Consider the following 25536-nt stretch of genomic DNA (forward strand, 5'->3'; position numbering starts at 1 on the left):
GACTCCTTGCTAGAGGGATGCCATTTTTAGGGTGAAAGCTCCCTCCAATGAAAAAACTATGCCCAGGAGGTCAGCTCAGGTCAACATCTCCAGTGCCAAACTCAAACGGATAGTTGATGTCTGGTGATAAAGAGTGAAAACTTAAAGGAAAGGAGAGGCTGGATCAGTGCCTTCAACATTTACATTCGCATGCCAGGAACTGTCTGCCAAGCGCAGAGTTCATCATTCAGAGATACAAAAAATTGACAAGAGCCACGGAAAAGAGGGGTATTCTATAATATTACATAATACACGGTGGACTTGTAAATTGCCGTATCACATAGGCCAGTGCTTCATGCATAGACTTGCTGCAATGCTCTCTTTCCACTTACTCCAGGGTTTATCTCTACACTAAGTCTCTCCTGGAAGTTTACATGCACAGAAATCCTCCCAGCATCCCAAAGCTGTTGTCTGCAGCTTCTGCCATTGGAAGAGTAATTGCAGATGGTGCCTTGGGTATCTAACGCCGTGTGACACATTTCCACAGACTTCCCAGCTGTAAACTCCTTGCGATCATCATCTCGCAGTTTCTGGGAGGCAGAAATCCGGGCTCACCTGCATTCTTTTCCTCAGGAGGTCTCATGAGCCTTCAGGTTGGACGTTTCACCTCAAAATTTGACTGAGAAAGAGATCCACTTCCAAGCTCATGTGGTCCTTGGAGGGTTGGCATTTCGTGGGCTGTTGAATTGGCCACAGGTCCTGCCCACACTTAGGGGAGAAGGTGACATGAGAACGTGGATGCCAGAGGGTGGCATCACCAGGGGTTGGCGGGCAGGCTGCAGTAGGTGGTCTCTAGATGACCCCAGTGACCCATGCTTGCTGGTATTCACAGCCCAGTGCAATTTCCTTTTCTTGAGTAACTTGCTGTGGCGTTAGGATCTCTCAGGGTTGACGGGATGCCGCTTCTGTGACAGATGTGATTGAATCACATGAGATTATAATATCCTTGTTGATAACAGACACTCGCCCTTGCCAGCTTGTATGATGCTAGCTGCCTCATCATGAGCAGCTGCCTGTGTGGCCAGGACCTGAGGGTGCCCTGCAGCCACAGCCAGCAGGAAGCCAACGGGCTCAGCACAATAACCCACAGAGAACTGAGTCCTGCCAACACCACGTAAGGGAGGAACAACCCCGCCCCAGCCAAGATCTCAGGTGTGGATTAGCCAGGGTTCTCCAGAGAAAGAGAATCACTAGGATATATATGTGGAGATAAGAAAGGAATTTATTATGGAAATTGTGATTACAGAGGCCGAGGAATCAGCCTCATGGCCGGTCCTCCACAAGCTGGAGCCCCAGGAAACCCCATGGTGTAGTTCGATCAGCATCCAGTGGCCTGACAGCCAGAAGCCCCTGTGTTGGAGGGTGGGAGTAGATGCATGTCTCAACTCAGAGAGCAGATCCACCCTTCCCAGCCTTCTGTTCTGTTTTGTGGGTGATGCCAGCCCACATCGGCGAGGGCAATTCTTTTTACTCGGTGTGATTCTTAATTTTGGGTGTCACCTTGACTGGATTAGGATATACCTAGAGCACCGGGAAAGCATTATTCCTGGATGTGTGCAAGGCTGTTTCCAGAGGGGACCGGTGTGTGAGTCAGTAGACTGAGTGGGGAAGACACCCTGGCTGTGGGCAGGCACTGTCCAATCAGCTGGAGAGGATCCTAAAGAAGAAGGCAGAGGAAAGGTTATTATCCTACTCTCTCTCCTGGGGCTAGGACACCATTCTCCTGCCCTTGAACATTGGAACTCCAAGCTCTCTGGCCTGTGGATTCCAGGACTCCCACTAGAACCATGCCCAAAGTCCCCACCACCCTGTCGGGTTCCCAGACATTAAGCCTGGAACTGAGAGTTACATATGGGCTTCCCTGGTTGTGAGGCCTGAAGACCTGGACTGAGACATGCTATGGGCTTCTCTAGGTCTCCAGATTGCACACAGATTATGGTGGGACATTGCACCTTCATAATCACGTGATCCATTTCCCGTAATAAATCTCTTTTCGCATATCTCTGTCTGTATCTAGATATTGATATCCTATTGGTTCTGTCTTTCTGGAGAACCCTGGCGAATACAGTGTCTATTGATGCAATTGCTAATCTCTTCCAGAAACACTCTCACAGACTTACCCAGAAAAAATGCTTTACTAGCTATCTGGATGTCCCTTAATCCAGTCAAGTAGACACAGAAAGTTTTCCATTGCAAGGTGAGATGCCAGCCCTGGCTTACATCTTGTTTGCAGGCTTGTTCCAGGGCCATAATCAGAGGACTCATCCCAGCTGTGCCCAGATTCCTGACCCACAGAAACTGAGATAAATGTGTGATGTTTTAAGATGCTAAATTTTGTGGTGATGTTCACAGCGGTAGAGGGATAATGCAGACTGCCTTCTCTAAGAACCTGCCCCTCAACTCTCTGTGAGTCTTCTTTCTTCAACATTTCTCCAAACTTTCCTTCTGTACAGGGTTGACTGAGAAGTCTTTCAAGGGATAACAGCGCCTTGGAAGGGGTAAAACTGCATAAATTCTACTTCACTAATACACCAACAGTCCACTGTATGCTTCACACAGAAGGAATGTGATGCCCTGGGCAGGAGGGCATTTGGTATTTAAGTGCAATGACCCCTAGCAATAGCCAGAGTTGTTACCAGTTGTCTCAACCTAAATAATTTCTAGTGCATATCCAAGCTTTTACAGAACTTTTGCATAACAAACAAGTATGGTTTCTGTCTGTAAATGTAAATTTTGCCCAGAATGTACTGCTGGAATCCTCATTGCCTTTACTTTCAGAAGCAAAGGACACACAAGGTCTTTCCTGTCTCACTCGCCCTCATTTAGATAAAATGACAGATATGACTTCTGGATCAGACCCTGGTATGACTTGCGACTTGTTCCTCACTTTTGAAGATTCTGACTCTTCTGCAGATTAGAGAGTTTCCCATCACTCTTTCTGGTGTGTCACTGTAAAATCCAAAGGAAGAAAGGACACCTCCCATGGGTCATCTCTAGTTTAGGGACAGGGTGTTTCTGAAGTATGTGTTAATAAACATATTTATAATAACACATATTGGCTGACTGTCTCAGGTATAAAATCCTGAGACCCAGGGTGTCCACATGCCCAAATGTGGCTCCTGCAGTGTCCCCACTCTAACTGGGCTCTCTAGGACCACACATCACTCTGAGAGCACCTGTGCCAGCCCTGCCTTCCCTGACCTTGTCCCCCAAAGCTCTACACCTGGGGAGCAGGATCTTTCATGTTATCCCTGAAGGGATATGAAACATCACTCCCACTCCCTCGTGTGGCTGTGGTGGTGGAAATGAATGATGCTTCGGAACTGTGCTCTGTCGTGTGCGTCACACTGCTCCCTTCAAAATGCACTTTTACAGGCATCGTTTTACTCAAACATCAGAACAATCTCATGGGAGACAGGCAAGAAATTATTTATTCCCATTGTAAAGATGATGAACGTGAGACTCAAAACAGATCATGTGACTTGCCTTAGTCACACAACAATTTGGGGCAGTTTTTCTTATGTCCGTTGAGTTCAGCACTTTCAGTTATCCCCTCACAGTTTTCCAGGGTCTAACGGGGATGATTCCTGCAGAGAGAGGTCAGTGTGGACCCACAGTGTGTGCTGTATGTCGCCCTCATCTGGCCTCTGCCATTGGATTCTGCATCCTGGAGTCCTGAGGCTGTGCCCAGCCTGCTGCAGAGACCAAGTCCCCAGATCCATGGTGCCACTGGTCTCAGCTTGCTGTAGACAGTTCTTGGCTATGTCTGAGGTCTAGGGTAGTTGTTAAATATGCAAACATTTGCTTCTGAAAGTTGCACAGATGAGATAATAAATGTATTGTCACTCTTCATGAGCATCAGTGAACATTGCTTACCTCACTTGGATCTGTGAGATTTCACAATCTGTTACTTTGTGGCAAAATTGGTATAAATTTAATCCTTGCATTTCTCTTCCTGCCTCAAACACGGGCCAGTAGACCTTCTTCCCGAAGTCATCCATGCCTGGAAATGAGCTTGCTCACATCCTGCAGAGCAAAAGTCACCTTGTGTCCAGCATCAGAATGCACCAGCCTTGCCTTCAGAGCCACTGACGTTTACTTCCTGAGCCCTGCCTGGCTAAGGGCTTGTTTCTGTGGAGCCAGTCTCTTCTCCCTGACTCAGGGAACACTTCTCACCATGGCTTGTTTCAAACTGCACAGTTCTAGGTGTCCAAGAGCTGAGGGACCTTTGAGGCTCAGCTTCTGGGCTCTACAATATAGATAAAAATACCCAGTTCATGAGATTGTCTTGAAGGTAAAATAGGTATGCAGTGTGACAAGGTGTCACAAAAAGGTGAGAGTTGTACGGATTTATTTTGTCTCCAATGTACCCAAGTCATCCTCCAGACTGAAAGCTTGTCATTGACCCACCAACAAACCCTGCCATGTGCCACAACCTCATGATTCTTTCCTCTCACTAGAGGAGTGCGTGGAGTGACTTTTTTTTCCAGCTGGTGATCCTTTTTGTATTAGTCATTCATTAATTCCGCAGAGTTTAATGAGTGGCTGCTTGTGCCCGCCTCTTACTATTCCAACTCCCTCTCTCATTAATTCACGTGAATGAATTCTCTCATTCGACCAAAATATGCATTCAAGGAACATTCACAAACAGCACCCATTGGCTGTGAAATAATGCCAAGTGGCTCACGTGGACTGAAGCCCATGTGCTCGGTCCATGAATGACCTTCCAACCTGCCAGGCCCAGCCTAGTTTCTGGCCTCTACGTGCAGCCTCCTCAACACAGCAAAGCCCCTTGATCCCTATCTACAGAAAGTGTCAGTCCTTCTACCAGAAGTCCTGTAGTACTTCAACAGCTACAGCCACACACTCAGGGACTTGATGGTAAAGATCCTTATTACCGGCCCAACACTGACCTGGTGCCCAGAATCTGATAGTGTGGTTTCTGAACCCAAGCCCCACCCTGGGCTTTAATCCTTAGAACTATATTTATGTCCTGGGTCCTGCTTTAGTGAATGCCCTAGTACCCCGAGGCTCTCCTAAGTCCAAAGCACTGCCTAGGTATTACCAGCCCATCCTGAGAATGAGCCCTCAATCCTAGGCTGAATGGGGCTCTGCTCCATGTGAAGATACTTCTGTGGGGCTCTGCTGCCTGGGCTCCCAAATTCCACCCACTCTGTGTGTCAGAGAAACTTTTGCTTCTTTACTTTGGACCCAGCCTTTCTTGACTCTCTACCTCGTCCACCATTGTCATGTGTATTTAGACATCCTTCTTGGCCAACCAAATGGAGTTATCCACCAGTATCAACAGCGAGATCAATTAAGGTGTAATCCCACCTGTATGGGAGGGTCTAGGTGCAATCACTCACCTGGTCTCCTATGCAGTTGTAACGAATTCTGGAGATAAGACCTAGCAAATTGGATAAACACAATCTACCTTCCTCACCCAGGGTTGAGCAGATTCCTGGGGTCGCTGTCCACTCTCCCATGGTCACAAGAGCTCTCACATGCCCCAGCTTTGTCTTGACCTTTGGGGCATTCTGTCCTTTCCTTCAGTAAGGAGTTGAGACAGAGAGGCTGTGGACAGGGCCGGCAGGGATCTGGACTGGGCTGTGTTGCCTCTGTCTGGCACTTGCTCCACTGAACTTCTTCACAGCCACACACGTGACCTTAGAGGGACCATCAGGGTCAGTGCTTATCCCTGCAGGAAAACCAGGCTTGGAAAATAAATAAAGGACCATGGGCTTGTTTGATGGACCAAGGCAATAAAGGGGCTGATGTTTGACAAAACAGTAAGGACACCATGCAGTTAGCATCCCAAACACTGCAAGTTATCCAGAAAGGGAAGAAAGCCTTGGCATAATTAATTAGTACCTAGAATACAATTTCACATGAGAATAAGCAGAAGACACATGAAGTAATAAAGGCACTGCAAAATCCAGATCTTAAGATGAGTCTTGATATTTTTTTGAAAGTCAAGCATTTTCAGCAATGCCTGAAAATCATGTTGTTTAACAAAGTGAGAAAAAGAGTTTTGGGGTAGAGAACTGTGGGGTGCACACATCCTGAGACGGTAAATATCTGGTGTCAAGCCCCGGGCTTCCAACAAGACAAGACACATGAGGCAGCTTGTTTACATCTCACTGAAGGAGGAGGGCACAGGAGAGAACATCTGAGGGAGAAAAGACGCAGAAGCTGCTGGGAGATCGGTGTACAGCCGACAAATCCTCGAAGGAGAGACAGGGAGAAGACAGCCAAAGCGCACTTTTCCCATCTCCTCACTCAACCATCAACATGCAATACTTCTGTGACCTCCCGTCACCAAGATTTGTGGGGAGTTTCCCCACCAAGCAATCCTACAGATTCCCCAGCAGATACAACTGAGTTTCTTCCAATTCAGTTCAGTTCTGACACTATCTACCTGGAGACAGTGGCTGATTCCACAGGTTGGGGGCTCAGTCACACAAGATCACCCTCCACTTCAGATGCCAATCACAAGACGCTGAGGAAGCAGCTAGATGCATCATTTTTGACATGCTAAAAGAATACAGTTAGAGGTCTCTTCTGAGAGGACCGAAGAAAATTGCTTATAAAAGAATTTCATACCAAAAGCGCTTCAGATTCCTCCACACTTGGACTCTACATATGCTCCTGAGAGGTTTTTGCTGCCCAGATAACCTCCCAGGTTAATTTGCACTTTCCCTTGTTCCCTTACTCTGAAAACCAAATCCAAGTTCAAGATTGTTAGAAACCATTATACTGTAGTTCAGATTTTGTATTTATTTTCTTCATGATCTAAGTTTCTTGAACAATTAGCAACTAGAGAAAAATTTCCAATTATTTTTTGAAAATTAGTGATCACTGCAGAGCCTCAGCTGTGTGCTCCTATTCTCTGTTTTCCACACCCAACAATAACTTGGCTTTAGAGACTGTACAGTTAACCACTCCTGTAGTTAACTTCACCTGGTGGCCTCCACACAGGCCGCAGGCTTGTCACCTGTGAGGAAGTCTTAGGTGCTGCTTCCCCATCCCCAGCCCAGGGGAGGACGGCAGACTCCAGTGTCCTGGTGCAGAAGTGTGCAGGTTTTCACTGCAGGGCCTCCCTGCACACTACGATGAGGCCACATCCCAGGGGCTGTGCCTGCACAACTCCACAGCTGTGGGCATGTGCAGGAGGGCTGGGACCTCCCAGGGGGTGGCAGGAAGCAGGGAGGACTGGGACCCACTCAGGAGACAGGGCATTGACTGAGAAGAGAGTTCCAAGGAGGCGGCTTTAGATCCTGGGGATCAGGGTGTCTGTAGAAGGAGGGATCTGGGAGCAGAAGTCCTGATAAAATCTCCCAGGGTGGGTCTCTGGCTTCAGAGAATAAAAGCTGCAGCGCTGGGCGGCCTCTTCTCCTCCCACTGTCCTCAACCAGGCCAGCAGCCAGGGTAGGTTTTGTCACCAAGGAGGTGGGCACAGGGAAGTCCTGGCTGTGGGACTGGATCCAGGTTCAGGGCAGCCTTCAAGCTGTCCCTACAGAGCCTGGGAGGGTAAAGAGGAGGGAGAGGAATAGGCCAGCAGTCCTAGACAAGGAGATGGGGTCAGACCTCAGTGCAGATTCTGCACAACCAAGGTACAGAGAGGCTGGGGCTCACAGAGGGACCTGGAATTCAGGTTTCTGACCCTCCCCATGACTCTTCCCTTTATTGCTTAATTCTAGGGAACTCTCACAGGCCATGGCCTGTGGCTTTTGCATGGCAGGCACCTTCTGGGGTAAGGGAAGGTGAGGTACCTGCCCTGCAATATATCCCTCTCTGATATGTTTTTCCTCATCTTCCCACCTGCACCTTCCAAGCCTCTGAAAGTGTGGGGCAGAGGCCAAAATGGCCATATGGAGGCAGATAAACTAATATGAGTTTTCCACTAATTTGTATGTGACTTTGGACAAATAGTCCAGTTTCTTCATCTAGCAAATGGGACAGTTCCCCTCTCTCCCAACTACCCTAAACAGGAACTCTAGATGCCTCACAAGAAAACAAAGCTAGTTTTTTTTTGTTTTTTTTTTTTTTAGACGGAGTCTTGCTCTGTCACCCAGACTGGAGTGCAGTGGCCTGACCTCGGCTCACTGCAAGCTCCACCTCCCGGGTTCATGCCATTCTTCTGTCTCAGCCTCCAGAGTAGCTGGGACTATAGGCACCCGCCACCACGCCCGGCTAATTTTTTTGTATTTTTAGTAGAGACAAGGTTTCACCATGTTAGCCAGGATGGTCTCAATCTCCTGACCTTGTGATCCACCCATCTCGGCCTCCCAAAGTGCTGGGATTACAGGCGTGAGCCACCACGCCCGGCCACAAAGCTAGTTTTTAAACTGCAGTGTGCCATTTGTATGCACGTCATTATTATCACTCTGATTATTAGAAGGACAGCTTGAGGTCAGCCGTGTAGAAGAAACACTAGTCTAAAGATTCACATTCACAGATTTTAGTCAAAGTGCTGTCACTTACCAGCTTTTCTGAGTCTTAGTTCCATAATTTTAAAAATGGGCTTGCCAGGAGTGATATCAGCAAGACAGTGGACTGGAAGCTTCAAACACTTGTTTCCCCATGGAAATATTAGGAAAGCAACTACAGATGGACTACAATAACTTTATAGGAGCTCTGAAAACAAATCCAGCATCTACAGCAACTAAGAAAACATCAAATTAAGAAAAAGTTACATTTAAGCCAGCAGGAAATGCTGTGAAATTGCTACCCATCCTTGGCATCTTGCAGCACAATTCCCAGTTCCCTCCCTCAGGCTGGAAGAAAAAGGACAGCATTTATCTGTAATATTCTACTCTGTATGTGGCTGCCCAAGAGACTTGTTTCTGTTTTGCCTGGCTGGGAGCTCAGGTGGAGAATGGTGCCATGGCTTGGCTCTCAGGCTGCTGGAAGCCTTGAAAAGCAATGGCAGACACCAAGGCATGGGAGAACTGGTGGGGAGGCTGCAGACTGTGGACACCTGGGGCAAAGGAACATGGGCAGAGAAATGCAATAGAACATCTCAGGCCTGAGCCTGAGAGAAGCTGAATGAGGCTCATTAAGACATGTAAAAGCGGCTGTTTATATGGGAGAAATTGAGGGAAGAAAACAAGACCATGCACACACACACACAAACACACACAGACACGCACACACACAGACACACACACACACGCCCAGGGAGGACACATGCCCAGAAAATACCTAAAATGACCATAAGGCTTTATCCCAGGCTGATCCAGACTTAGGACATCTTTCACCAATTAGCAAAAGTATGCCACATCAGTCTGTAAAGACTGAGAGAGGTACCTGTTTCTTCAAATGCCCAGTTTTTAACAAAAGATTACAAGGCACACAAAGGTACAGAAAAACATCAGCCATTTGCAAAACAAAATAAGTTTTCAGAAACTGTCTTTGCAGAAACACACACATCAGGCTTCCTAGATAAAAAAAAGTAAAACAACACTTCAATATGCTAAAAGAGTTAAAGAAAAACACAAATGAACAACTAAAGAAAATAAGAAAAGCAATATACAAATATACATTAAAATGATAAGAAAATAACCAAAATTATAAAAAAAAAGAAGCAAACAGAAATTCTAGAGCTGAAAAATATGGTAACCAAATTGGAAAATATACTAGAGCTGTTCGACAGCAGATTCAAAGAGTGAGAAGAAAGAACCGATAAACTTGAAGACAGGTCGTTTAAATTACGAGTCTGAGGAACAACAGAAACAATAAATAAAGTAAAAGGAGCTCATGGACTTATAAGGCGCTGACAAGTGAACCAACACATGCATTGTGGAAGTCTCAGAGAGGAGAGATACTGAGAGAGAAAGACAGAGATTATTTTTATAAAATAATAATGTTTGAAAACTTCCCAAGAAATCCTTGAATCTACAAATTCAGGAAGCTTGATGAGTCCACATAGAATCATCCTAAGAGACCTGTACTGAGTCGTATTATAGTTAAACTGCCTTAAACCAAGTAAAATAGACAGTCTTGAAAGGAGCAAGAGGAAAGCTACTTGCCATGTAAGAGGGATTCCCAAGTAGACTATCGGGGAATTTCTCAGTAGAAACTTTACAGGCCAGAAGACAGTCAGAGGACATACTTAGAATGCTGAGAAAACAAACAAGGAAACACTCAACTCTCAACTAAGGATTGTATATCTGAACAAACTGCCCTTCAAAAATGATGGCACAATAAAGACATTCCCAGAAACACAAATGGTGGAAGGTGCATCGCCACAAGACCTGCCCAAAAAAGAATGTTAAAGGGGCTCCTTCAAATCTAAATAAAAGGACCCCAAAGAGTAACTGGAAGCCGTGGCATATAAAAATAACGGTTTCTGGTAAATAGAATCCATGAGTAAATATACACACATATACATATACCATATTTTGGTTTGTAATTCCACATTTATTTTGTGATAAATCAATCACAAAACGTCAAATAACGTATGAGTTTACGTATGTGAGGTGCCTAGAGTAGTCCTGTTTATAGAGGCCAAAAGTAGAATGGTAGTTGCCAGGGTCTGGATTAGGGGAATAGTTAGTGTTTAATGAGTGCAGGGTTTCAGTTAATGGAAAAGTTTTGGGATGGAAGATGGTGATGTTTGGAAAAGAGTGTGGATGTACTTAATGCCACTGAACTGTGCACTTAAAAATGGTTAAAATAATAAATGTTAGTTATGCACATGTTACATATGCATACTATACACAAAGTATATACATGCAATGTATACAATAAATAATTTTATAATAATTTTCCAATACATGCAATATATACTTTTTGAGATGGGGCCTTGCTATATGGGTCAAGCTGATCTCAAACTCCTGGGCTCAAGTCATTCTCCCACCTCAATATCCTGAGTAGCTGGGGTTAGGCATATACACAATTTTTTAATGGGCATACTTCAGAGAACATGTTCCTATGGTTTACTGCCAGGGAGAAAGACAATAAATAAGTAAATGATGAAAATGTTGAGCCAATTTCAGGTAGTAATATGTGCTGTGAAAAAATCTAAATATTTGCCAGGCACCATGGCATGTGTCCGTGGGCTCAGGGGGCTGAGGCAGGAGGATTACTCGAGCACAGGAGTTCGAGGCTATAGTGAGCTATGCTTACGCCTGTAAGTAGTCACTGCACTCTAGCCTGTGCAACATAGCAAGACCCCATCTCAAAAAAAAAAGCAGAAAAGAAGGGAAAAAAGAGAAAGATAATATAAATCTAAATAGAGTATAAAGAGAGAGAGACTGAGGTGGGAAGAAACATGAGGTTCTGACTGTAATGTCTTTGGAGGCCTTTCTGAGTGGGTAATTCTCCAGCCTGAGTGATGGGAGATGGGTGGCTATGTGTGCAGCCCTGCGGGGAGGACTCTAGGCAGAGAAACATCCCTGAGATGTTGAAAGAAGGCAAGGATGAGTGTGCTGGGACACAGTGAGGTGTGGAAGTGAGCTGGATAACTCGGGAGACTGGCTGTCATGTAGAACCATGTTCAGTGTGCACTGGAATCATGCAGTCTGATGCACATTTCAGAAAATTACTCTGCCTTCTGAGGGAATAATAAATTTTTATTTCAGAGGGAAGAAAGAAAGGCTAGATAAGAGGTTGTTGCATTGTCCAGGCAAGAAATGATGGCATGCTGAATGGCACTGGTCACAATGGAGACAGGGAAGATGACTGGATTAGGAAAAGACTTAGAAGGTAGAATTCAGGAGAATCTCTTATGGGCCAGACCAGTGTTTCCAGGGAAAGAGAAGAACCATGAATGACTCCTAGGGCATTAGCCTCAGGAATGAGCACATGATGATGCCATTTACAAAAACAAGGAAGATGGGCAAAACAGTTTTTGGATGTGTGAATTCAACAATTTTTGTGGATCTTCTCAACTTGAGATGCTTGCAGAGGAGGCAGAGGCAGATAGATAAATGAACCTAGAGTCCAGGAGTGAAGTCAGGGCTGAAGCTACAGATGTGGTCATTATTTTGCAAAAGGAACACTTCCTAGAGAGAAGGGGCAGAGAAGGGGAACCTGCTAAGAGACTGAGGTGGAGTGTGTGGGATCCTGGAATCCTGGAGAGGAAGGCATTTCAAGCAGGAAAGAGATGATCCATGCTGAAGGTGTGAAATAATGCTGACTCCTGCAAGGTAGTATTCAAATGTCAACCACAAGGGACTCCTTGAAATGGGAACTGAGTGGATGGCACAGCCAGGAAGGAGTTCCAGAAAGCAAGAAGCTACACAGAACTCCAGGAGAGGATGCTCAGCTGTAAGTTCAGGTATCATCAGGGGTGGAAGCCCAGGACAGTGTCTATAATCCAGTGGCTGAACCATAAGCCTGCCCTTCTCTTCTTACAAAATGCTGAGGCTCTTCCCCCTTCCTGCCAGGATTCAGAGACCTGGGGAGACAATTCTGGGGAGAGGGAGCTGCCTCTGTCCCCAGGGCTTTGAGAATGGGATGTCTTAGCTGAGCCTGGGCCTGCTGAGTGAGCCTCCCTGGGCCGCCAAGGCCTGGAAGTCCCTGGGAGACAGCTTCTTCTTCCTCCAGGATGGCCATTTCTCCATAATAGCCCAGAAGAGAAAACTCTGGACCTGTGTGTGATGCACCTCCAGGCTCAGGTTTCTCAGTGGCTTTGACTTCCAAGGCAAGCTCACACTGCCTTTCTCCTCAATCCCAGGTAAAGCAATTATTGTCCAATGGTGGGGAGGAGCTATCTCTTTTCAAACAAGTTAAAGTGGAGCAAGGGGAACAGAAAAGGTAATTTTGGCACTGGTAGGATCTAGAACATGAATTGATCAATACAGTGAGAGAACAGACAGCAAGAGTGGAAGAGGAGTGAGTGATGTTTGCACATGTCAGCTTTCTCTACGTACCCAGCAGGGGCCATATGTCCTGGCAGATGCAGCCTTGGAGCCATCTTGTAAATGGTGTTGAGGGCATAAGGGTCCTTGCTTCAGTAATCAGAGCAGGCCATGGGCTGGGAGAGACCCCTCCCCTCCACTACACTGACGAGACATTTACACTCCTGTGGCAAGAGTCACCCATTGTCTTCGTCTGCTCTGGATGCTATAACAAAATACCATAAACTGGGAGGTTTATAAACAACAGAAATTTATTGCACACAGTTATGGAGGCGTCAAATCTATGACCAAGTCACCAGCAAATTCGGTGTCTGGGGAGGATTCACTCCCTAGTTCATCGATGGTGCCTTCTTACTGTGTCCTCACATACTAGAAAGGATGAAGGGTCTCTCTTGGGCCTCTCTGAAGAGGTCACTCATCCCATCCATGAAATTTCCACCTCCATGACCTAGTCAATTCCAAAAAGCCACAACTCTTAAACTCATCACTTTGGAGGGCATTAGGTTTCAACATCAGTTTGGGGGAAACAGGACCATGGTACCCATCTTTCATAGCTACAGAAAACCTAGACTGAACTCCCCTACCACCTCAACCTCCACTGTTTCAGATCTCTGCCCTGAAGATGTGGAGAATCCATAATTATGAGGGGGGAGTTCTGAGGGGAAAAGGAAAAGGGGAAGGAAGTTCATGCTGTTGATCACTTCACTGTGGCATGTACTTTAAAAAAGTATTCAGCTTTAATCCCTCAAACTGTATTTTTTTACAGAGGAGGGTATCAAGGCTTAGAGATTCAAAGTAACTCTGCAAGATCACCCAGTTATTAGGAGAAGGCAGCGCTGGAGTGCACACTCCTGTCTTCACAGCTAAGCCAGTGCTCTGGGTGCCACCCCAATGTCCAGGTTGCAGGAGGTTCAGGGCAGCAGAGGGGTGAGGTTTAAGTGATTTCCTCCCAGACCTCATCCCTGAGTCGGCCTTCTGGGCCTTGATGCTGTCACTTTAGATGCTTTCATTCCCCCAGGCACTAGGATTCAAAGACTTTTCCCCAGGAGACTTCACGCAGGAAAAATAGCCACTTCCTCTAGGCGTTTGAACAGGCAGGGCTGAGGCAGTGGTCAGGAGACAGGAGGGAGAGGTCACCATGGACAAAGGAATCTGCTGGACATCAAGCCTCCAGTTGCTCTTGTGAAGGCTGCCTGGGGCTTCCTAGGGCTTCTCCTTCACCCCTGGGGTTCATTCCACGTTGCTCTTCGCTAAGCTTAGAAACACGCCATTCATGGTGTTTTCTCATCTGATCGTGAAGAACAGACTACATAGAGTGTCTTTGAATCTGTGTACCCTCTTCACACTTTTCTTAGAGGAATGAATTTGAGTCCCTGAGCACTGGGTCCCCCCACTGCCTTGCTGGGCAGCAAGACAGGACAAGCCTTCCACTAAGCCTGTTTCCTCCTGTCATATCAATGAGGACATGACAACAGTCACTCACGTAGTTACTCTGAGCCTTTGCTATGTCTCCTTTCCACATCAGCGCCTGACCCCCGAGAGAAAAGAGGAGTTTAGAGTTTCACTAATCTGCACAAAGAGACACCAGCTAAGGAGTGGAGGAGCTGGAACCAGCTCCAGGTCTGTCCGGTGCCTCCATGTGTGCTTTCTGAGGCCTCCTATTATCCCTGGGGACAGATGCTAACTCAGCCTCAAAGGGGTGTCCTGAGGGTCGATGGGGCAATGCGTGTGAATGATACAGAGGTGGCTCAGATATTGATATGGTTTGGCTCTGTGTCCCCCCTCAAATCTCACCTTGAATTGTAATAATCCCAACATATCAAGGGCGGGACCAGGTGGAGATAATTGGATCATGGGTGCGGTTTCCCCCACGCTGTTCTCATGATAGTGGGTGAGTTCTCATGAGATCCGATGGTTTTATAAATGTCTGGCATTTCCCCTGCTGGCACTTCTCTCTCCTGCCACGATGAGAACAAGGACATATTTGCTTCCCCTTCCACCATGGTTGTAAGTTTTCTGAGGCCTCCCCAGTCATGGGGAACTGTGAGTCAATTAAACCTCTTTCCTTAATAAATTACCCAGTCTTGGGCAGTTTTTTATAGTGGTGTGAGAATGGACTACTACAGATATGATCCCTGCTTTCAGGAAGATTTACAGTCTAGAAAGGGTGGCAGTTGCTGAGGAGAGTAAAAGTCACCTGGTGACCACTGAACAGAGAATGGAGTAAAAAACTCCTAATTTGCGGAATTTGGAAGGGAGCAAAGACCCCCTGGTGACCATCAAACAGGCCATCCGGAGGCAAAACTCCTTCCCTGGGAATAATAATTAAACTTCTCTAGTATCTAAAGTCGGCATCTGGTTCCAGGCCTCGTTCAAGTTTTATAAGTAACTAAAATGTCCATACATCTCTGAAATGCCATGTGGAAACTCATTTTGCAATGCTTGCTTACATTAAGGCACCAAAACGTCTACAAATGTAATCATTATTATAACCTACGTGGCTAATGTGTCCCAAATTACCCTCAAGCTCCCCTCTTAAGCTCCATAAATGCTCCTAAGGAAAATTCACTGCAGCATGCTCAATCCTCTCTCAATAAGGCACCCCACTGCACCCTTTTGCAGTGTGATTCCTTTCTAATAAACTTTCCTTTTTCAAACCTATACTATTGTTGGTAAATTATTTTTACCAACCCATGAGTTGACCACTTCCCAATGCCAGGGCTCTGACTCTTCGCCTGGCAGATGTAAGTTAAACAGTCAAGCAATAAAACGAGGGGCAGACTGTGAATAGAAGAAAGGTGGCCGGGCCCAGTCGCTCACGCCTGTAATCACAGCCCTTTCGGAGGCTGAGGCAGGTGAATCACCTGAGGTCAGGAGTTCAAGATCAGCCTGGCCAATATGGCGAAACCCTGTCTCTACTAAAAATACAAAAATTACCTGGATGTGATGGTGCGTGCCTGTAACCTCAGCTACTTGGGAAGCTGAGGCAGGAGAATTGCTTGAACCCAGGAAGTGGAGGTTGCAGTGAGCCAAGATGGTGCCGCTACACTCCAGCCTCGGCAACAGAGCAACACTTTGTCTTAAATAAATAAATGAGTGAATGAAAGGTGACCAGTGCCTGGGACTCTGATTGCCAGGGCCACCAAGAACAGAGGGTGACCTCAGGCAGAACCGTGGGTGGTCCTACTGCTTCAACTCCTGCTGAGGGCAGCAGTCCAGAGTCCTGGCAGCTCAGGAGGCTGGAGTGCAGAATTCCAGATCTGGACTTCATCCACCTCCCTCCAGAGCCTCTCTCAGCCCCACAGGCACCCCCAGGGGGACTCTGGGCTCATTTTTTCCTATCACTGATGAGGCTAACTCTCACTGTCCATCAGCTTCCAGATGCAGAGTAGCTCTAGGCCAAAGCAGGAGGTGGGGGGCCACTGTGGAATGCATGTCGGCTTTGCAGCCTGAAGATTGGGGTGAAAATCCAGCCTCACTGCTGGTTACAGCACAGCTGGGTCTTCAACCAAGCTCTGGTCACCCAAGTGGGTGTGTTCCCTGATGCTCCCAAGTGGCTCTGAGTGTACTCTGGGGGCCCCACACCCTCATGTGGGACTTGGTTCACAGGTTATGCCTCAGTGGACATAGGTGCAGGGCCCTTGTGGGTTTCACCTGCTTCGGTGCAGGCCCTTGGGATAATGGGAGCCACCAAGCTGGGAGTTCCTTTGGTCACCGTATGCGTGGGCTTGACCCCATGTTCGTGTCTCTCACTGTGTCTGTGCCATGCTGCCAGGGTTCATGTGTGGTCAGGCGTGTAGTTTAATCTTGCATGTCTCTTGATTCTGTGCTGCGGCCTCTCTGTGTGTTTTTTCCTTGCGGTAGTTAGGATTTTGGAGCAATGAAGGAGCCGGAAGTTGAAAAGTCAGTGGAAGGTAAACATACCTGACCACAAACCCTTTTGCCTGAGACGGTGGGGGTGGAGGGTAAACATACCCGACCCCAAACCCTTTCGCCTGAGACGGTGGGGAGTGGAGGGTAAACATACCTGACCCCAAACCCTTTCGCCTGAGACGGGGGGAGTGGAGGGTAAACATACCTGACCCCAAACCCTTTCGCCTGAGACGGTGGGGAGTGGAGGGAAGTATCCTACATAGGTATATCATTTTTCATTTTTTATACAGTATTTTCCCCTTTCTATGTGTAGATACAAAAAAGACTTACCAATATTAAGTCCAGTACCATGCTATACAGGTTTGTATCCTAGGAGCGATAGGCTATACCATATAGCCTGGATGTGCGGGAGCCTATACCATCTAGGTTTGTGTAAGCACACTCTATGGTGTTGGCACAATGATGAAATCACCCAATGACACTTTTCTCAGAATGTGTGCCCGTCAAGTGACTCATGACTGTAGTTGGATGCAAAGCTGGGAAGGAAAGGTATTCCACATAGCAACAACAGCATGAGCAGAGCCACAGAAGAGAGACATTCGGGGGGGGGGGTAATTATGAGGAACAGCTGAGAGTTATCTTTTAAAATTAACTTTATTGAAGCATAGCTTGCATACAATTAAATGCACCCATTTTAAGTTAATAGTTCGGTGAATTTTAAGCAATGTATATAAACCCATGTGACCACCATCTCAGAGAAAACTTCCTTTAAAAATTATCACTTCAAGCTGTTTTTGTGTTTAGTAAATGATAATTTTATTACAAGTTTTATAATTCAATATTAAAACCAAAACAATACAGAGGCAATAAAATAGACTATAGAAAGCATATGCCTTGGAAATAGCTCTAGGTTTTAAACCTTACTTCTCAAGCAAGTTGCTAAATTTTTCAAAGCCTCAGTTTCCTCATCCATAATATGGGGATAATAATAAAATCAGCCTCACAAGATTGCTGTGAAGATTAAAAGAAATAATGTGGGCTGGGCGTGGTGGCTCATGCCTATAATCCCAGCACTTTGGGAGGCTGAGGCGGGCAGATCGCTTGAGGTCAGGAGTTTGAGACCAGCCTGGCCAACATGGTGAAACACCATCTCTACCAAAAATACCAAAAATACAAAAAAAAAAAAAAAAAAAAAAACCTGGTGTGGTGGCACCCGCCTGTAGTCCCAGCTACTCAGAAGGTGGAGGCAGGAGAATGGCTTGAACCCAGGAGGCGGAAGCTGCAGTAAGCCAAGATCACACCACTGCACTCTGGCCTAGGCAACAGAGCAACACTCCGTCTCAAAAACACAAAAATAAAAATAAATAAAAAATGTTAAACTTCTAGCACAAAGCCTGGAACATAGCAGGAACAGTAAATGGTGTTAGCCTTATCACAATTAGACAGGCATTGGTTGTATAGTTACCCCAGAGTTATGGGACAGACTGTGAAACTTGTACACAAAGGCTTTGAAGGGATCCTAAATGAAACTGTTAAAAGGCTAACAAAAATGGCAATTCTGAGTTCCACTTCACAATCAGTGGTGAGGGCTCCAGTGTATTACATGCTCAAACATGGTGCTTCGAGATGGAATGGGTCACTTGACAATTGATTCTGGAACAAGTTTAAAGCAAAACACTTAAAAGGTTCCCCATGAGTTTGTCAGACCTGCTCCCTGGCCTTTAAACAGAGCCTGACCTCCCACATCTCAGGCCACAGGAAGCCGGCGAGGCCACGGCTCCAGGATTCCCCCAGCGGCCCCATCCTACCTGGGGGCCCAACCACCTGCTCCGGCTCCAGCTCCCCGGCTCCCCAGCGTCCTGACTCCATGATCCAGCTCTGATATCCGCCTTAGGGCTGTCTCCTTGTGTCAAGACCCGTTTCTTCAGTTTACCTACCTGTCACCCTACTCGTTCAACTCTGCAAGCTGTTTTGATAGCCGCCAACACCTACTGTGTACTGCTAAGATGCTCCCTTAGTCGCAGCTCCCTGGGACCCCCTGTCCCAGCTCCCAGCACACAGGACCCAGCACACAGTTGCAACCATAATATAATTCAGGGGTCATGGGGACGGAGTGCCATCTACCTGAGCAACAAAGAGCTGGAACTCGTCAGGCAGAATCCATGAGCGAGGGTAGAAGTTGTACTCCTCAGGAAAGAGATTCTGCATGGTTCTCACTGCTCTGCTCAGAGTAATTTTACGCACCATCTCCGTCATGCCTGGGGAGAAGAGACGCTGTGAGGTTTTAACAACAGTGGGCTACTAGCTATAAAACAGCCATTATTCGGGACTTTTAAAACCACCCACCCGACATATTCTCTTTTTCAGGCAGGATTTTTAAAAAAGGTCTGAGTTGTTCCCCACAGCGGTGACTCATGGTTTGGAAAGAACTACTGAGTTAATGAAAAACTTGAGGTAACGGACGGGTGTTCTTTTCTCTTTATAAAAATGAAGCATCAGTTTGAAGGAATGAGTTTTCACCTAGTTTATTCTTTTATTCTTTGTCACCCCCTTAGGTAATGAATAGGGAAGCATTTATATCTTGCACTTAAAATTTAATACCTTCTTTAATTTGGGGCCACCTTACGTGCTTCTGGGATTCCTTCCGTCTTGTACCCTAGAGAATATCATCTAGTGGACTCTGGTTACATTATGAGAGGTTTAATTAAGTTTATTTCTTTTACTGTTTCATGAGTATTAAAGGCATGGAATAGGAAAATACACATCTTTCAGCATAAAATCTGTCTCCTTGAATGAAGGACAGGAAATAAAAAGAATACCATAATTTATACTTCAAGGGAAAAAATGCAATCTGTAGGAGTTCCTCAGTTATAAGGACTGACACTGACATTGATCCTATCTCATTAATTTGCCCAGAGGGAATTGAAATGTCTCACTGTTATAAAACATTAAAAGAATGGTGGGGGCGTGAACCTGGGAGGCAGAGCTTGAATGAGCCAAGATCGAGCCACTGCACTCCAGCCTGGGCAACAGAGCAGGACTCCGTCTCAAAAAAAAAAAAAGGTTGGTGGATTTTCTTTCTTGTAACATCACTAGTAACTCTGACAAGAGAAGAAATTGAGTACTATATATTGTAGCAAATTTTAAGCAAATAGGTAAAAATTATTATCAATTTTAGCATGTTTATTTCATTTTTTCTATTTTTTTTTTTTGAAACACAGCCTTGCTTTAATGCCCAGGCTGGAGTGCAGTGGCATGATCTCAGCTCATTGCAACCTCCACCTCCCAGGCTCAAGGGATCCTCCCACCTCAGCCTCTCGAGTAGCTGGGACTACAGGTGTGTGCCACCATGCCTGGCTAATTTTTGTATTGTTTTTGTTTTTGTAGAGACAGGGTCTCACTATTGCCCAGGCTAGTCTCGAACTTCTAGGCTCAAGCCATCCACCTGCCTTGGCCTCCCAAAGCCCTGGAATTACAGGTGTAAGCCACCATGCCTGGCATCATCCTTATTTCTTTTTCTTTTTCTTTTTAGGCAGAGTTTCGCTCTTGTTGCCCAGACTGGAGTGCAATGGCATGATCTTGGCTTACTGCAACTGCCGCCTTCTAGGTTCAAGCAGTTCTCCTGCCTCAGCCTCCTGAGTAGCTGGGATTACAGGTGTGCACCACCATGCCCAGCAAATTTTTGTATTTTTAGTAGAGAAGGGGTTTCACCATGTTGGCCAGGCTGGTCTCGAACTCCTGACGTCAGGTGATCCACCCACCTCGGCCTCCCAAAGTGCTGGGATTACAGACGTGGCCACCGCACCCGGCTATCATGCTTGTTTCTTAAGACAAATATCATTGCCAAAAATGGCGGCTACAAATGGCCTTTACCCTGAAAGAGACCAAACAGTTCCATTACTGATACTAGAAATGTGCTTGGCAAAGCTATTTTTAATAGAAAATACAAAGTTCCATGTCAGCTTGGCATGCCCAAATTATCACACATTCCAAATGGGCAGTCAGAATGAATGAGTTTCCTCTAAATTCCCACGTTCAGGAAGAAAAGGGTAAACATCTGGGAAGGAAAGTTTTAAGAACCAACTTCTTGCTTCCATCAGCATATTAAAAAGTGCAATAAATCTAAAGATCCCAGCTTCAAGACATCAGTGCCCAGGTCTTAGTTGTTGTTTAGAAGGATGTAGGGAAGGATTAAGTAAGAAATAAAGGAGCTTAAAAAGCACTAATAAACTGTGCTCTAACACGGACTGTTCAATAGTCAAGAAAACTCACTGAGGACACTGTTCTGAGCTTCCCAAGAAGGGAGTCTGGAAAATCACAGCTATTTCCTTTTATTCTCCCTCGAAATTAGAATTGTTGCATTATAAACACTAGAGCTGACCATAAAGTAAACAAAGCAAAACTTCAACTTTTTTGGAATCCTTTTGCTTGAGGTTTACTAACATTTTAGTTACCGTATTGAACTTAAAGCCTTCATAACTAACTGTAATACAGCACCTTACTCCACGTAGAGGATGCCTCCTGACCAAATAGTGTTGTGGTATTTTCTGCACTTTAAAGTCGTTGTGCCGGGGGAATGTTCTCTTCCAAAATCCCTCAGCAGGTCAGAAGGGCTCACACAACACAGAGAGCTGTGGGTACTTGAGGGCAGTCTGGGTGCTCCAGAAAAGTTTTGTGAAAATCTATGTCCAGCAAATTCAGTCAATATTCATTTAATATCGGCAATGGCTCCTTCTGTAATGTGCATCATCAGGCCCCACACCAGCTAATAGATGTTTCCAAGTTTACCTTCATGTCTCCAGGCAGTTTTCTACTGAAAATGGCCAACTTAAGAAGCACCCCTGGAAGCCAGGCACTTCCTGCCTGCAGGCCGGAGGCAGCTCACTCCAAACCTGCCTGAATGTCTGTCTCCAGGAGGGACTCGTATAGACTTCTCTCAATCCACTTAGCACCAAACCTTTGCTCCTCCATATCTAAGCTGTACTCCTATCCAGTGCCACCGGGGAAAGAGTTTCTGGCCCCTCACTAGAACCCACATGGAAGCTTCTGGATCTCCACCTCTGGAGGTGGCTCAGAGACAGGTGTGGGAGTGGCATCTTCTCCATTATGACCCTGACAAGCGTAGCAGGGTTTCTAGCTGATCCAGGGCACGCGTTCCCAGAGTAAATCTGTGAGAAGGAAGGTCATGGCCAGCTCTGCTGACTTCAGGCCCTACTGGCTCCAGGCCCTGTCCCCTTTCCCTAAGCAGCTGCAGCACCTGACCCCTCATCACCTGTGTCCCCTCCCTGGGCTCTAGGACCAATTCTGAACTGAGATAGAAGCTCTAGGTCTAACCCCCAGCTCCCTTCTGCTAAAAGTCTGACCTAGACTTTGTATTCCAATCAGATAAGAAGGATTTTACCCATTTTTCCGGTGTTCTATTGCTTGTATCCAAATATTGGTGACCTTATCTTTTGCTCCTGGAGCCTGAGTGGCTGCCTTAGCAATGCAGAGCTGCGTCCTTTTCTTTGTTCTCTCCAATGCCCCTCCTCTCTCCAACCTCTCCTCTGTTCCCCTCAAGCCCACCCTGCAAGGGCTGGAATCCTCCTGTCTGTGACTTTCGCCCAGTGTCTGGGGTCCTGCTACCTAACAGCTCCTTTTGAGGTTGACTGCCCACCTAGGTTTCTCAATAAGGTCTATCCCTAGATGTCCCTATGAGGGCAGTTCCCCTATCGATTGGGAAAACCTCCTAATTCAGGTGGGAGTTTCTGACACCAAGGGCTTACCTCCTGCCCCTCCTTCTGAGGCCTGGGCTTTTCTGTCTGCTACGCTGGAGTCTCAAGGCCTGGTGGGTCTCATCCCATTCAAGTTAACTGACAGCATAACAGTTCAGTCTCAGGTTGGCCCATGCAGCCCTACTTAACCCAGTTAATGTAAAACAAAACAAACTAAAACTGAGCTATACTTGGAGCACTATTCAATCAAAATATTATTTATAACAATAATTCTTGGCAAAAACACATTAGAACCACCAAACAACAAATAAATCCTTTCAGATCCATCCTGTTCTCTCTATTCTGATTGCCACTAATTCATTCATCTCTTGGGTGGATGCTGCAGCAGACTCTGAGCTACATCTCTGTTTCTTCTCTGAGCCATCTCATTTCTAATGTGTCCCTCTGGCTGATCTTGCTAACATGCAAGCTGACCCGTGTCACTGTCTGGCTTAAAAATTCCTCAGTGGCTCCCCATGACCTTCAGGTTCTAACAATGCTGTAGTTGGGTTCCTACTCATCACCCCTCCCCTGCCCTGCTCACCTGATGCCCTCTAACCGTGGTGGGCCACTTGCCCTTCGCTGAACGAGCAATATGCTGAAGGCATTCTGTCTTTGCACCAACTCTGCTCCCTTGTTTGCCATGGGGATCAGGCCCATCCATCCTGGAGGCTCAGTTTCCATGCCAGTCCTGTTCTCCAGGAGCTCTCACCCTGCTGCTCCCTGGGCAAATCTGGGTTAGGTTGCCTGCCCTTGCTCCGGACCCCCACAGCATTCCAGCTTCCTCCAGCATAGCCCCTAGGCTGTACTTGTCTTCTCTCTTTACATGCCTTTCTCTGTGTCTTTATAGCCCCAGAGCCCAGACCAATGCTTGACAGATGGCTGTCCCCACAGGTTCCTCACTGAAGCTCCCTCCCTCTCCAGCAGAAAGCCCCCTCCTCAGGTGGGCTCTCAGGTACCACCTGCCATGTGATGCCATACATCTCAGACCCTGAAACTCAGCAAAAGACCTGCTCAGAACCTGAGAATGGACAGTTTTGGACTTTCTTAAAGCTAAATCTGATATGTCTAATCTGACATGTCTGATTTAGATACATCTAAAGAAAGTAGACATATCTAATAATCTACTTTCTTTAGACGTATCTAAATCAGATTATTTTCATAGAAAGTCTTAATTCATCAGCCAAAATATAATAATGTAATTTGAACCAGGAAATTACCCATAGAAAAGTGACTAAAATCTAATGTGCTGACACAAACAAAATTAATCACTTCCATCTGTATATATCCGTTCTCAGTTGACCCAGCACATAAAGCGTTTATACTTGCCTGGGATATCCACTAGAACTTACCCTAAGTAATATACAATGCATAGAAAGTGCATTTTAGAATAATGAGATATATGAGAGACAGAAGATAAGCTTGGACACAAACTGGTATCAGAGGACAGACTGTTCTGGAATTACCCCTCTGCTGAGGATTACTACCTTTCACAGGGTAGAGGGTGTGGCAGCACTGTTCCTCTGCCTAGAGGTTCAAGAGCCTGCTTTGTCATTAGAACTAATTAATTTCTGTTAGTAATGTGGAAAAGTCTATGTTCCAATCACCGGCATGTGGAATATGGGATGGGGCAAACTTGCTTCTTTGGAATGAATATCATTCTATCACCTTTATAAAACTAATCCTTTGTGGGTACTTCATTCTATATTTCTAATTTGTATTCCAAATGTAGATCTATAGCTACTTCTTTCCTACTCTGAGCCACTAGATGAGGCATGAGCAAATGGGGAAAATGTAAATGAAGCCTCATTTGATGATTCATGTCTTAGGAACTCTGTCCTCATTCAAAGCGTTTTCTCTTCCAAACTGTATTCTCCCAATATCCTAATAAGTCCTTTAAGTGGCATCACAAAGCATCCTTTTCTGAGCAGCAAGACACAAAAAATAATAGCTATCCCATTAAACTGTTGGGCAAGAACTCTGGCTGCAAGAATTACTCTTGTTCTGTAACAAAACCCTTTCTCCTTCTCTAAGGATAAATTTGACCTTGGGTTAACTTTCTATCTCAGTTCCCCTAGAAAACAATGAAGGTAGAATGTTAGCTGAATTACTAGGCAACAAAGCATATGGTTAAAATGATCCCTGATTTGGTAAATTGCATAAATATCTAGTAGAAAGTCATAGCTCTAGGCTTTTCTGAGTGCAATGATTCTTGTAACTTAATATGACCCTTGCTGGGACCTTAGAAGGCATACTATGGAGCAGTTCTAAGAGATACTGGCTTCTTTGGGGCATCTAAGCCAAGAAAGACTCATATCCACCAATGTGGATCTTGTCCTTTTGCACCCGAGCTTTCACTTGAGGAGCCAGAGACTAGTCTCTGGAACTCTTGCAAATACTCCACTGAAGAGAAATGCTTGACACTGACTGTCCAGCAAGCCGTGTTTCCTGCCCTGTATCCTTCTAAGTGAATCTGAGCCAAGTGTGGCCTATGGTAGTGAACTTGTAAGACTGCATGCTTAGGTGAAAACCCCTAGTGGATGTGGCATAACTACCACCCCGTGTATAACGTATGGCTATTGTGTTTTCTGCAATGCGTTTTCTTAAAGACGTGGGATAGAATTTCAAGGAAAGAGTAAATTGATTCTCCCTTTAAAATAGGTAAAATTGATAAAATACTAAGAGAAAACACCCTATATTTAGGCAACTACACCAGGACTGCAACCATGCAAAAAGGATGAGTAAACTTGCTTAAGGTTTGGGAGGAAATATAGAAATATTCATATTGCTGTTTTGTTAAATGAGATATGGGATTCAGGGTGATGTTCTTTTTAGAAAGTATTTATTATGGCATTATAATATGGTCTGTGTAATATATTAACATTTTAAAAAATAAGTGGAAGGCCCTTTGACTGCATCATACCCAGCTTAATCCAGTGCTCCTTCTCCCTAAGCTGTCCTACCATCTTAAATATCCTCTTCATTCAGCCATCAAAAATAATGAA

The 25536-nt window shown here is 45.7% G+C and overlaps 1 pseudogene; it reads right to left on the bottom strand.

Annotated features, from left to right (window-relative positions):
- Positions 1-1545: 1545 nt before the first annotated feature.
- LOC129533287 (NADH dehydrogenase [ubiquinone] 1 alpha subcomplex subunit 8-like) overlaps positions 1546-25536 on the bottom strand; it is a 135194-nt pseudogene continuing 111203 nt past the window's right edge.

Source organism: Gorilla gorilla, chromosome 3 (assembly GCF_029281585.2).
Source record: "Gorilla gorilla gorilla isolate KB3781 chromosome 3, NHGRI_mGorGor1-v2.1_pri, whole genome shotgun sequence".
NCBI lineage: Eukaryota > Metazoa > Chordata > Mammalia > Primates > Hominidae > Gorilla > Gorilla gorilla.